General features: G+C 44.0%; 1 protein-coding gene across 1 annotated transcript in view; it reads left to right on the top strand.

Annotated features, from left to right (window-relative positions):
• The first annotated feature begins 1,247 nt into the window (after window positions 1-1,247).
• Window positions 1,248-13,473, top strand: part of Frs2 (fibroblast growth factor receptor substrate 2) — a 79,927-nt gene continuing 67,701 nt past the window's right edge. The window contains 1 exon segment of the mRNA XM_038314999.1: window positions 1,248-1,379. The gene's annotated coding sequence lies outside the window, so the exon portion shown is untranslated.

Genomic DNA, 13,473 nt, shown 5'->3' with positions numbered 1-13,473 from the left:
AGACTCTTCCCAGAAGTATTTGACACTATAAATTCTAAGAGGCCTTTTCTTTTTTCTCATTCTCTCTGAATTCTAAGAGGCTTTTTCTTTTCTCTATCTGTCTCTGTCTCCCTCTCTCTCCAAAGGTCTTGCTACACAGTCCTTGCTGGCTTTGGAACTCACTGTAAAAGCCTAGGCTGGCCCAAACTCCCAGGACTCTCCCTGCCTCAGCCTTTAAACTGCAGGGAATCCAGACACAAGGTATCTTGTCAGGCTGGAGACCTTTTTCTGTTTCTCCTTCCGTGGGATCTAGCTCCAGAGAGAAAACCTGCCTCCAATACCTGACGTTTTACTGATTTTGTGGCAGAGGAAGTTTTTAAAGACCTTCCCTCTTTTTCCTAGCCTGGCGTCTGACTCTGTGGGTTCTCCTACTGTCTTTGGCCAGAGCTTCAAAACCCCAGGTCTTCTCTAGTGCCTGTTACCGGTCAGTTCGTGAAAGGGTTACCATGCATTTATAGTATTGTTAACTTCTACAATACAGAGATGAACACACGCACACAAATTTAAAAAGGTTAACTAACTCGTCAAGGTGAAAAGTAAAATAACAGGCTCCAGACACTGAGGTGGCAGAGCCCCTCATCCCGGCTTTTATTGAATGTGAAAAGGATGAACGATACAGGGGAATAGAGTTTAGCTCCTCTCTTTGAATAGTTTGAAAAGTCTTGTTTGGAGCAGACGAGAGTTCTACACACATCACAAATTAAAATAAAACCAAGAGCCAGCATTTGCGGTAAAGTTTGGTACCTGGCCGGTTTCCTTCTCTGTAAAATGTAGAGAATAGCATCGCTTTCCAGGAGTTTGAAGGTGATTAAAATAGTTAACTCAGCCGAAGCGCAATGCACTATCTACCACTCAGTAAGCCTTCGATGAATGTCAGCTGCGTTTTTAAGCGAGATAGAACCAAGTGGGGGAAACACCACGGGACAGTCGGCCAGCCGGGTGAATGCACTGGGCTCGGCTGGATTCTCCGAGCCTCCATAGAATTAGGTGGCTGGAGGGGAACAATCCTAACAGCAGTTAAAATAAGGGGTACCAGCCGTCGCCCGGGGGCCGCGGGGCCACAAGGGTTAGCGGAGAGTCCGGGGGCGGGCGCCGGGTTCAGAGGCCCCGCCCCTCCCGGGAGGCCTGGCAACTCCAGCTCGGGAGCAGTTCCGGTGCCAAAACCCTGCCCTCCCCCGCTCCCCCGGAAGTGCTTGTCTAGGCTTCGGGCAGGAGAGAGGCCTGGTAGACACAGGCGCCGAGGCTCCGTCGGCTCCGAGTCGGGGGTCGGGTCGCGGAGAGAGTTGCGGAGCTCCGCGGCCGCCGCCGCCCCGCGCCCTCGCAGCGCCCCCGCGCCGGCGGTGAGTAGCCGGGGAAGCTGAGCGGGCCTGCGCGGGGCGGGCGGGCGCCCTCGGACCCGGCTGTCCGCTGCAGGTTCAGCTGTCGGGGTCCGGGAAGGGGGTCGTCGAGCGCCGGGGAGCGCGCGCGGCCCGCGGGGCCCGGGGAGAGGCGCGCTGCGGGGCCGCGGAGTGGGCGGGGCGCGGCAGGAGCGGGTTCCCGGAGCTGGGGACACGGAGGGGACTCGGGAGCGGGGCCGGGCCGCCCGCGCTGCGACCCCCCCCCCCCATCTCCCTCTCTCTCTCCCTCTCTCTCTCTGCTCCGGCTATAGTGGGCTCGGCGCCTCCGCAGTGGGGGTCTGTGCACCCGGGCGCCGGGAGCCTGCACAGCTATACTGCACTGGACAGCGGTACCCTACTTTCGTCGCCTCTTGGGTCTGTCCCCCCCCTTCCCGGCTCAGCAATTATCCTGTGTCCCAGGGGTGTAGTCTCGGTCCCAGGGTGGGGCGCTCCCTGTGTGGATGCTGGAGATCTCGTGCGGGGCTTTTCATCCAGTTCTGCGTTGGGGTCGCCTGGGTTCCGTTTGGACGCGGCTTGAAACTAACTGGGTCTGGATGCCTGCGGAGGGTCACTGAGGCAGTAGCTTTCCTCGAAGGGTCTTGACTCTGCTTGAAAGCTGAAACTGTTGAAGTCGCTTCTTTAAAAAACAAAAACAAAACGAAGATTGGAGGAGAATCGTAGATTCAGATGCGTTTTCCCGTGTTCTTGCTGACGTAAAAAAATGATGCTAATTCCCGAATCAGCCCTTCGAATTTCTGTGCTCAACCGAAGTCGCAGTTGTAAGAGTTCAGTCCGGATGTTGCACGAGTTGACTGCAAAGGGCTGGAGAATGGTATTCTTTTCTACCCCAGATTTGTTTACTTTCATACTTGGAACAGTCATTTCTTGAGCTCAGAAAAATATTCCTCAGTTTCTCATCAGAGGTTCTTTGTGTAGTCCAGCGGTTGTTGCAACGCGTCCGAGGTTCCTACAGCTGGGCAGAGGTGTGTTTGTTGATTTAAATGTATGAAGCGTTTAGCTCGAATAAACTTAGAATTTCCTAGAGAAGAAAATCTTGTAACTACTGTTAGTAAATGGAGTTTAGGTTATAAACTACCAGTGAAAGGTTTGTAACAAATAATTGGTATATTTTCCACTTTCATTGAGTTTTAAATTATAACCAGAAAGTTCATTTGTTGCAGACGACCTGTGTTGTCATCAAACCAGTGATGTTATCTGCTCTTCTCATATTATGCTTATTTAGGATCTATACTTTTTTTTGATCTTGTCTGTCTGTCTCTTTCTTGTCATTCTCTCTACCACCAGAAATGAAGGTGATATCATGAATAAGGGGGATAGTTTGAAGTGACAAGTTCCATGAACTGACTTATGCAAAGGAAGAATTATTTCATTTAGAAAATTTCTCACCAGGCAGTGGTGGTGTACACCTTTAATTCCAGCACTTGGGAGGCCGGAGCAGGTGAATCTCAGTGAGTTTGAGGCCAGCTTGGTCTACAGATTGAATTCCATGACAGCCAGGACAGAGAAACTCTGTCTTGAAAAACCAAAATAAAAAAAAAAATGTCTCTGTGTAATGCCAGAAGTTCACACTGGGTGTCTTCCTTCTTTTCTTCCTCCTCCTCATTGTTATTATTACTATTAATTATTTGAGACAGGGTGTCTCTGAGCCTGGAGCTTGGAGTTTTGGGCTGGGCTGTGTGGCCAGCAAGTCCCAGGGATCCTCCTGTGTTTGCTCGTGTCCCCCAATCTCCTTCCAAGGGCTACAGACATGCTATACAGTACCTGCTTTTATGTGGGTGCTGTAAATCCCAATTCAGGTTTCATGCTTGCTCAGCAAGCACTTTACCTGTGAGCCATCTCCCCAGCCACTCAAATCTATGTTATTGATATTTAGCACTAAAGGTGTGTGTGTGTGTGTTGTAAGTTTGTGGGGAAATGTGAATAAAGCTAAGATGTACAACTTTCAGGTTTGGATGGAAAACTTGGCCTCTTATATACCTACCTTGAAATACTCAGTTGTTCAGAGCCTAAGATTGGGATGTTGAAATTAGAGTCTGAAAAATGAGTCAAGTTAGATTTGGTTATGGATTTGTACTCTGGATATAATTATTTTGAAGGGAAAAATTATGGCAGTTATAAAAGCAAAAAAGAAATTGGTGAAAATCATATACTTTCAGTCATTGTAAATTTTATTGCTCAAGTCAAGTCAAATGATATTGAGCATTTTCTCTGTGTCAGGCTGATTTAGGGAACTATGAAGGGACAAATAAAGGCGAAGCCATTATAACTTAAGATTCATGTTTTGATAATTTTCCAAGGTGTGTTGAAATCATGAAGAATTGAATTGCACTGTCTAGGAATACTAAACCTCCTTTGAATTGGAACTCAATTTGGAGGGAGGTGTTGAGTGCTTCATGAAAAATACTGTGTCAGGCACTCTAAGTCACAAAGATTAAGGCTGGTCTTTAGAAATTTGAGTCTAGTAGGGATGTAAGATATTTGTACAAGGTTCATAGTATAAATACATAATTGGCTGGATGTGATGACGTGCGTGCAGAGGCAAAGGAAGCAGGGGCAAGAGGATGGTGGACTGCTAGCAAGAGGACCCTGTTCACAGCAAAGGAAGAGCCTCTGAAAACAAAGAAGAAATGTATGTAAATACTAAACCACATGAGTGGGTTTCTCTAAAGTTTGGGGTTGCACAAAAGGAAAATGTTTGTTTTAGCTTAAGTTGTCATGAAAAACTGTAGAGACATGGTAACACTTAAGGGTGGGTCAGTGCTATTATTTATTGGGCACTTAATATTATTATTATTATCGTCACAACAACATAGAAGCTTCTTTCTGTTGAGACAGGGTCTTACTGTGTAGGCATCTCTTTTAATAGTCTGGATACTGAGTCTCAAATGTTCAGTGACCTCCCCTGGAGTTATGTGGCTAGTATAGCAGTCCCTCTTTGAAGCCAGATTAATCTTGTGGGGAAGTTGGTACTTCCAGTAAATGTGTATTCTTTTTATTTATTTCATGTAATTTTTGAGACAGGGTCTCCTGCGTCTTAAGTAGGCCTAAGGTTCCTTTGCAGTTAAGTTGACCATGATCTTCTGATCTGTATGTAGTCTCCACTTCAGCGCTTGGGATTATAGGCATGTTCCATGTACCCTGCTCTTAAACTAACTATTTTGCATTAGCTGGTGACTGGTTAAGAGAATGACAGTTTTGGAGATGAGAAGGCTCATGATGTAGGGAAAAGTTAGTGTACCAGACAACCTGGATGGTTTATTTTGGAATTAGAAGTGAAGTTTGGATTTAAGTTGAGGCTGGATTGTGGCACATGTTTAGATGCTGTATTTAGAAGTTCAGCATTTGGAAGAAAACAAGAAGTGTGTACCTTGTGATAGTTGAGTGTGCAGAATGATTTATTGCAGACTGTTACTGCAGTGCTGTGCATCCCGAGAGTGATAGTAGGACAGGGCCAGGGCCAGCAGGGCCGCGCTAGCACCCGTCAGTAGGGAGGTGGGGCCGATAGGAAAGGGCTAGTGGAGGCAGAAATCGAAAGCTACACTTTCTAACTGGATCTTGTTGATGGTGGTTACTAGGGATGTGAGCAGTGAGTTGCATCATTAGGTTCCATTGTTCTAAGATGGGGTAAAGCCTCACATTCATACTCCTGCCTAGCTCTCCAGAGTAGCTGTGGTTGCCAGCGTGTGCTTCCATGCCTGGCATGCCAGGTTTGAACATACTTACCTGCTGGGACTGCATGAAGGCTTTTGGAAATGGTACAAGAGAGAGGTTAGAGCTAGACATATACAAAACATAAATAGAGGGAAAGCACAAATAGATTATTCAGACAGATCTGCGTGTTGAATCTGTATAAGGAGGTTAAAGTGCCAAGGGAGTGTGGAGAGAGAAAATAAAACCAAGGCAACAGCAGCAAAACCAACCCTGTGTTTAAATGGCATCCGTTTAAAACAGAAAAACACTGAGTATATTTTATGCAGTGGGTAAGGAATTAGATAATCTGTGTAGTTTCCTTGAGCTATAAATTCAGATGGAATAGAAAAAAACCCGTTCATTAAAATCCAGTTGATTTTAATGAATCTAGGTGTCTAGAGGATTCAGCAGGTCAAGGTGCTTGCTGACAAGTCTGATGCCCCGAGTTCTATTCCTGGCACCTACATGGTAGAAGGAAAGAACAACTTTGAAGTTGTTCTATGATTTCCACTTGCAGGCCGTGGTACTCCCCTCTTCCTATCACAGACTGCCCCCCCACCACACACACACACTAAATCTAATTTCAAAAAGTTCAAAAATCCTGTGACCTGTGGAGGTGCCCTTTAGTTTCAGCACTCAGAAGGACAGAGGCAGGCAGATCTTTGTAAAACAACAATAACAGAAACCCAAAAAACAAAAATAAAACATCCACTTGAGGCAGGCTGCGGGTATAGTTTAGGCTTTAGGCCCTGGACTGTGAGTTAGACCAGCTCTATGCCTGCCTCTAACTCTAGCACTTGAAGGAGTTGTGGGGCCAGCTACACTGGGAGTTGAAGTCAGCCCAGGCTACCTGAGACCTGGTCTTTAAAACAAATACCCCTGCCCACTCCCCAAACAAACAAATAACAACAAAATCAAGAAGTAGAACTTTTCGTGACTTTGCTAGCAGAATATTGTGTTAGGATTGTTCTGTTTCCTGGGAGGTCAGGCTCTCAGACTTACTGGTCAGAGTGTCATTTGGTCACCTTAGCGCCGGAGTGATTCTTTCCTTTAGGCTTGTCTGCTGGGTGACTTGTAAAGATTTGGAGGCTATTGATGTATTCTCCCCCCTCCTTTTTTTTTTTAATGTGTATGACTTATTTTTAATTTGATATTAAGAACATCTGGTATTCAGAGACATTATTACTTGGGTTTCTCATGACAGTGGCTGTTAACATTATCTTTTGTAAAAAATGATATTCATATTTTTCCCCTCTGGCTCTTTTATAATACCTTTTTACCTTTTTTTATTTTTGTGGTGTCTGATCGAGCCTTCCATCACAGGCATCTATCACAGATAAGTGATGTACCACCAAACTCATTCCCAGCCCAGGAAAGTAAAAGTACTCTTGATTAACATGATAGTTTTATTCAAATGCTCTGATTACCATAGAGGGATGAAAGAATAGGATACTCACATCTATCATATAATATATGTGAAGATTATGTTTTACTTTGAATTTTGTTTTTTGTTTTTTCTTGTTTGTTTGTTTGTTTTGTTTTCCGAGGTTTTCTCTGTGTAGCTTTGGAGCCTGTCCTGGAACTAGCTCTTTTTCTTTTTTTTTTTTTTTTTTTTTTTTTTTTTTTTTTTTGGTTTTTTAAGACAGGGTTTCTCTGCAGCTTTTTTAGAGCCTGTCCTGGACCTAGCTCTTGTAGACCAGGCTGGCCTTGAACTCACAGAGATCCGCCTGCCTCTGCCTCCCGAGTGCTGGGATTAAAGGCGTGCGCCACCACCGCCCGGCTTTTTTTTTTTTTTAGATTTATTTATTTATTACATATACAGTGTTCTGCTTGCACGTATACTTGCAGGCCAGAAGAGGGCACCAGATCTCACTACAGATGGTTGTGAGCCACCATGTGGTTGCTGGGAATTGAACTCAGGACCTCTGGAAGAGCAGCCAGTGCACTTAACCTCTGAGCCATCTCTCCAGCCCCAGCTCTTTTTCTTTTTTTAAAGATTTATTTATTTATTTGTTTGTTTGTTTATTATGTATGCAACATTCTACATTCTGCATCCATGTATGCCCGCATGCCAGAAGAGGGTACCAGATCTTATTATAGATAGTTGTGAGCCACCATGTGGTTGCTGGGAATTGAACTCAGGACCTCTGGAAGAGCTGCCAGTGCTCTTAACCACTGAGCTATCTCTCCAGCTCCTGGAACTAGCTCTTGTAGACTAGGCTGGCCTCAAACTCACAGAGATCCACCTGCCTCTGCCTCCCAAGTACTGGGATTGAAGGCGTGCACCACCACAGCCTGGCACTTTGAAAACTTTTAAGAGCTCTAAATCTGTGGGGTTTCATGACCTTTGCTTTATAGATAGTTAAATAGGAAGAAATTGTATTTTAACCAGTAAAACACTGTAGTAGTTTGCAGAATGAGGCTCGGGGCTGTAACATTTTAAAGGCAAGTTTGTTTTTAGTCAGAGTTGCTATAGAAGTATTTCTTTTTTTCTTAAGAAAAAATACCTTCCTTTCGCTTTTCAAGAGTACTTTTCCCGCTGCATCCCAGGCACTAGGGGATGTCCATAGAGTCTGCAGTGGTGTGGTTGGAGGCAGGAGGCTTGTGTGTGTGCTTTGTCTGGGCTGCTTGATTTAGTTTCAGTGAGCTTGGTATTAATGGGGCACAGGTCAGGAGTTCCATTTAGCTTTAGTCTGAGTAATGGCCAGTGATGTGCCTCTCACTCCTACCAGCTGTCTGGGAAATGCTTTGGTTGTCATTGGTCCCAAAAGTGGCTGGATACAAGTGGGAAAGTTTAGTTTGATGGTTGGGAATTGATTCTGAGATATACAAATCTGAGTTAAAATTCTTGACTTGTGACTTTGGGAGAGTCCCCAAACTTCCTCCAGGCTTCCATTTCTTGTTATTGGAGAGGTTCATACTTGTTTTCAGCGTGGTCAGACCTGTGGCTCTCACATGCTGAGTGTGTTAGAGTGTCACTCTCCTGTGGCACTGTTACCACTTGCTGTGTGGAGTAAGCATGTGGTCTGCTTTTTATAAGGCTAACTCTATTGAATTTAAAAGATAACCTTTTTTTCCTAAAACTATTATTTACCAATTTTGAAGGGAACACATTAGTTCTTTGATGAAATAGTAATGATTATATAGTTTGTTTTCTTTTCAGGTAGCTTCTCATGTATGTAGTACAGGCTGGTCTTGAACCCTTTACTGCCAAGATTGCCCTGAAACATGGGACCCTTCTGCTTCATTTCTCAATTGCTTACATCACAGGAGTGTGCCACCAATCTCGGCAGGTGTGTGTGTTGGGCAGTGCTACGCTGGTCTCTCTACCCCTCTTAGAAGATTGTGGTTCTGTGAAATCTAGAAATCTTGGTAGTATTTGAGGTGTTGGAGAGGAGTGTTCATCTTATGTATTTATGCATGTTCCAGTTAGATTGAGGGTTCATTCTGCCCTGACCCCCTCCCTGTAGGAGCTCACGAGCCTCACTCTTCCCTCCAAATTGGTCCTTGCAGTGAACTTTGAGGAACAGTGCAGACCGTTTTTAGGTGTTTCTTAGGGTCCCAGGAGAAAGGAGTGAACTGGTGGGATGGGGTGTTAAGTCTGTCAGCCAACAAGATAGAGAACTTGCCTTTGACATATGAAATAGCAGGAACTGGCTTTCCTTTCCCTGTACACAGGAAAGTCAGAAACTAGAGCAAGGAAAGACTTATTTGCTATAGCAAGCAAACCTTGTACAAATAAGATACCAGTATTCAAAATGGCTTCTAGAGGAAGGGAAGAGTGAAGTGCTGTATATAACGGGTGATGCAGGCGAGCACAGAAGTCCTCCTGGGGTGCAGACCAGTTGTGAGAGAGAGTGTTCATGGGAATGGCGTCACTTGACTAGATGCTTACTGAGTCCTTGTTCACTTAGGGTGGGGGAGAGGCGCAGGACCTTTAAGGGACAACAAGCCTATTCTAGGCTACTGAATCAAGGTGTAATATTAGAGCCAGCCAGTGGTGGCGCACACCTTTAATCCCAGCACTCCGGCGACAGGCAGGTGGATCTCTGGGTTTGAAGCTAGTCTGGTCTACAGAGTGAGTTCTAGGCCAGCCAAGGCTACTCAGAGAAACCCTCTCTCAACCTCTTCCCTTTCCCCGCCAATATATATATATATATATATATATATATATATATATATATATATATATATATAAAACATTAGTTTTCTTTGAGTGTTTTAGCTTGGGTAATCTTAAAAACTTGGGTGATTTGTAGAAATACTTGGATTTGTGTTGGGATACCTAAAACAAAATGTTGAGGTTAAGTTGGAGCAGTCCAAGTGCCTTAGAGGTTTACTGGCTTAGATATTAAAGATGGTGTTGGCGTAGAATTTTCCTGTATATAATTGTTTCTGGCAAACTAAAAAAAAACATATGTAATTCATTTATTTTAATAATGCTGAGTTTTTTTCTACCAAGCATTCCCGATGGCAAATGAGTTGGATGAGTGTGTTCAAAAAATCTAGGGAAACAGCCCAAAATATTCCTTTTATAAGTTGAAAAGTCTTTGATGTCTATGAAGCTTTATTTTTTTTAAATTTGCAGGGATTTTGCATTTTGTGTCTTTTATATATGTAAACTGTGTAAAGTACTTTCAGCTAAAATTGATGTTCCTGGGAGCGACAGTTCATCATGTGAGAACTGCCTTTTTTTCCTCTTTTACTCTGTGTCCCGTGTCCTCCCCATCCCCCCTACTCGTGTGTGTGTGTGTGTGTGTGTGTGTGTGTGTGTGTGTGTGTGTAGTACTGGGAATTGAACCTTGGGCCATGCATATGTCTGGAAAGTGTTTTACTGCCTGACCTCTGTCCTTAGTAGCCATTTGCCTCAGCCTCCCATAGGTTGGGTTATAGGTATCTTTCACTACTTAGCCTGGGGTCAGTTTCTATTTCAGAAAAAGGGAGAGAACATGCTGGGCATGGTGGCACATGCCTTTAATCCTAGCACTCAGGAGGCAGAGGCTGGCAGGTCTCTGTGAATTTGAGGCCAGCCTGCTCTACAGAGTTCGTTCCAGGACAGCCAGGACTCTGTTACACAGAGAAATTCTGGGGGGGGGGGGGGGGGAGAGGGAGAAGGAGGGAGAGAGGGAGAGCGCGAGCACTCTGTATGGCTGGAGTTAGGGATTAAACCCAGGTTTTTGTACAGTGCAAGCAATGCAAGATCTCAATGATTTTTAAAAATTAAATAATTACTATTATTTGTGAATATGTAAGTAACACACACACACCACATACCAGAGGATAGTTCCTTCCATAGTGGGTCACAAGGACTGAAAATACACACACAAACACACACACATACACACACCAGAGGGCAGCTCCTTCCACAGTGATTCACAACACAATGACTGAACACACACACACACACACATCAGAGGACGGCTCCTTCCACAGTGGGTCACAAGGACTAAACACACACACACACCAGAGGATGACACCTTCCACAGTGGGTCACAAGGACTAAACACACACACACACACACACACACACACACACACCAGAGGATGACTCCTTCAACAGTGGGTCACAGGACTAAATTGAGGTTGTTAGATTTTACCTCTGAAGTGCTTTTACCCACTGCGCCTCAGAACATTCATTCATTCATTCATTCATTCATTTATCCCAGACAGGGTTTCTTTGTGAAGCTTTGAGCCTGTCCTGGAACTTGGTCTGTAGACCAGGCTGGCCTCGAACTCACAGAGTGCCACCTGCCTCTGCCTCCCGAGTGCTGAGATTAAAGGTATTTGCCACCACTGCCCGACTTAACTACTTTTTAAAGATTTATTTGTCTGTTTATTGTATGCACATTGGTTTTGCCTGTATGTTTGTCTGTGTGAGAGCATCAGATTCTCTAACTGGAGTTATAGACAGTTGTGAGCCTCCATGAGATTGCTGGGAATTGAACTTGGGTCCCCTGGAAGAGCATCCAGTTCCTTTAACCACTGAGCCGTCTCTTCAGCCCCTACTCAGAACATTTTCTAAGTTGAGGGTCTGTTGATATTTTTTATTTTTGTTTTTGCTTTCAAATTGATTCTTGCTAGGTAGCTCATACTTGCTTTGAATTCATGATTGCCTTGCTCTCCCTCTTGAGTTCTTAGTGTGTGTGTGTGTGTGTGTGTGTGTGTGTGTGTGTGTGTGTGTGTGCGTGTGGGTATGTAGGTTATAGAGTGTAAGTTGACTCTCTCCTACTACTCTGTATCCTAGCCCTGCTGGCCAGAAACTTACAGCAGTTCTGCCTCAGCCTCTCTCTCAGTGCTGTTATTATGGGCATGAGAGCCACCATGTCTGACTTCATCATTTTAGTTTAATCTTGTGGCAATTGTGCCTGTTTTATAGTCTTGGAAATTAAGACTTAGAGACAGAGGTAGCAGTAGAATTCAAACCCCAGTATATGTGAGACTTTTTATTGGCTACAGTTGCTTTTGAAATTGCTGTTAATGTTTATATTACTTGTACAGTTAATGTACACATTACATACCATGATTGCTGGCTGAAAATAGATTACTGAAAAGGTAGTAATTCCAGTGTAATTATATATTATAATATCTATTTATATGTGAATATAGATATAATGCATACATCTATAATAGACATAATTGTATATAATTGTTGAGCGCTTAAGGCTCATATGGAGGGAGTTTCTGCTATTTTGTGTAACTTCAACTCTTCATAGAGATTTTATGGAGCAAAGAAAACTTAAAAGCATCAAGTGATGGAGGTTAGCAGGCAGATTTTGTGGTATCCGTTCGGTTCTTTTTCTAGTTGTTAAACAAGCCCTTAGGATTTGGTTAGTTAGGGATAGAAAGTTAGCTCGGCTGTTAAGAGCACTTGTTCTTGCAGAGGACCAGGTTTGATCCCTAGCACCTACATGGTGACTCACAACTGTCTGTAATTTCAGTCCAGGGGACCCAGTGCCCTCTTCTGAATTCTGTGGGTACCAGGTACTTTAGGCATGCAAGCAAACACTCTTATACATAAAAACAAATAAATCTAAAATATTCGGCTTATCAGAGAATTGACTGAATTACACTGATACCATGTTGCTGTTGGGGTGTGATGCTGGCTAGTATTTTCCTTTGGGCCATGAACCAGTAGAAGCTGGCTGTTCTCCAGACTCATCCTTTTCTGTTTTGGGTATTTCTCTCTCCCACTGCAGCATTCTGGAGTCTCTAGGAGCATGGGCCTGTGCCACCTCTAGCTCTTATTCTGAGTCAGTTCTGGAAGGGCTTGGCAATGAGAAGTTAGACCATGAATCAGTCTACTGGCTGACGTAGTAAGTAGTTCTTGGGAGGGTACTAGGTATCAAGAGCCATGCTAGTCACCAGATGTAAAATAACGAATGAAAATAGAATTTTTCTTTTCCTTGTCCTCCCTCTTTCCACTCATCCCTCTCCCTCCCCATTACTTAGCCATTCATTCACTCACTCATTCATTTTCCATTTATTCATTCATTTATTAATCTATCTATTTATTTAATTGAGGCAGGGTTTCTTTTGTTCACCCTGGCTGGCCTAGAATTCACCCTGTAGACCATGCTGGTTAAAACTCACAAAAATCCTCCTGCTTCTCCCAAATGCTAGATCAAATGTGTGTGCCACCATGCCTGGCTTCTTTTTAATTTTTAAGGTAGGGTATAACTCGGTAAGCCATGTTGGCCTGGAATTCACTATGTGGCCCATGCTGGCCTCAAACCATGACAGTGCTTCTGTTGAGGTGTGCATACCCACCAAACTTGTTGACATGGAATCCTGAATGTTTTGTGGAGTGTGGTGGTTAATCTGTATTGTCAGCTATCTAGAATTAGGTTTATTTGTGGGGAATTGTTTTGATTAGGTCAATTTAAGTTGGAAAACCTGCCCATGGTGTGTGACATGGTAACCCAACCTAGGATCCTAAACTGTGTGAGGAGAATGTTAGCTGAGCAATAGCCCTTGTTCTCTACTTCTTAACAGTGGTTACCAGTTGTCTCAAGCTTGGCTGTGGCTTCCCCATCTCCTGGGACCATAATCTTGATCTCTGATACAAAATCAACGCTTTCTCCTTTAAGTTGTTTTGGCCAGAGTATTTCTCACTGCAACAGAGAAATACTGAGAATGGAATATCCTGTAAAAACTAGAAAAAAAAGCCAGGTGGTGGTGGCGTATGCCTTTAATCCCAGCACTCAGAGGCAGAGACAGAATCTGTGAGTTCAAGGCTAACCTGGTCTACAGAGCAATGGCTGTTACACAGAGAAAACTCTGTCTCAAAAACAAACAAAAAACTAGAAAAAAAAACAAAAGAAGCCAAAAACCAAAACACAGCCATGCCT

This window comes from Arvicola amphibius, chromosome 17 (assembly GCF_903992535.2).
Source record: "Arvicola amphibius chromosome 17, mArvAmp1.2, whole genome shotgun sequence".
NCBI lineage: Eukaryota > Metazoa > Chordata > Mammalia > Rodentia > Cricetidae > Arvicola > Arvicola amphibius.
Note: the sequence above shows the minus strand (reverse complement) of the source record. Positions and strands in the feature narration are given on the sequence as shown.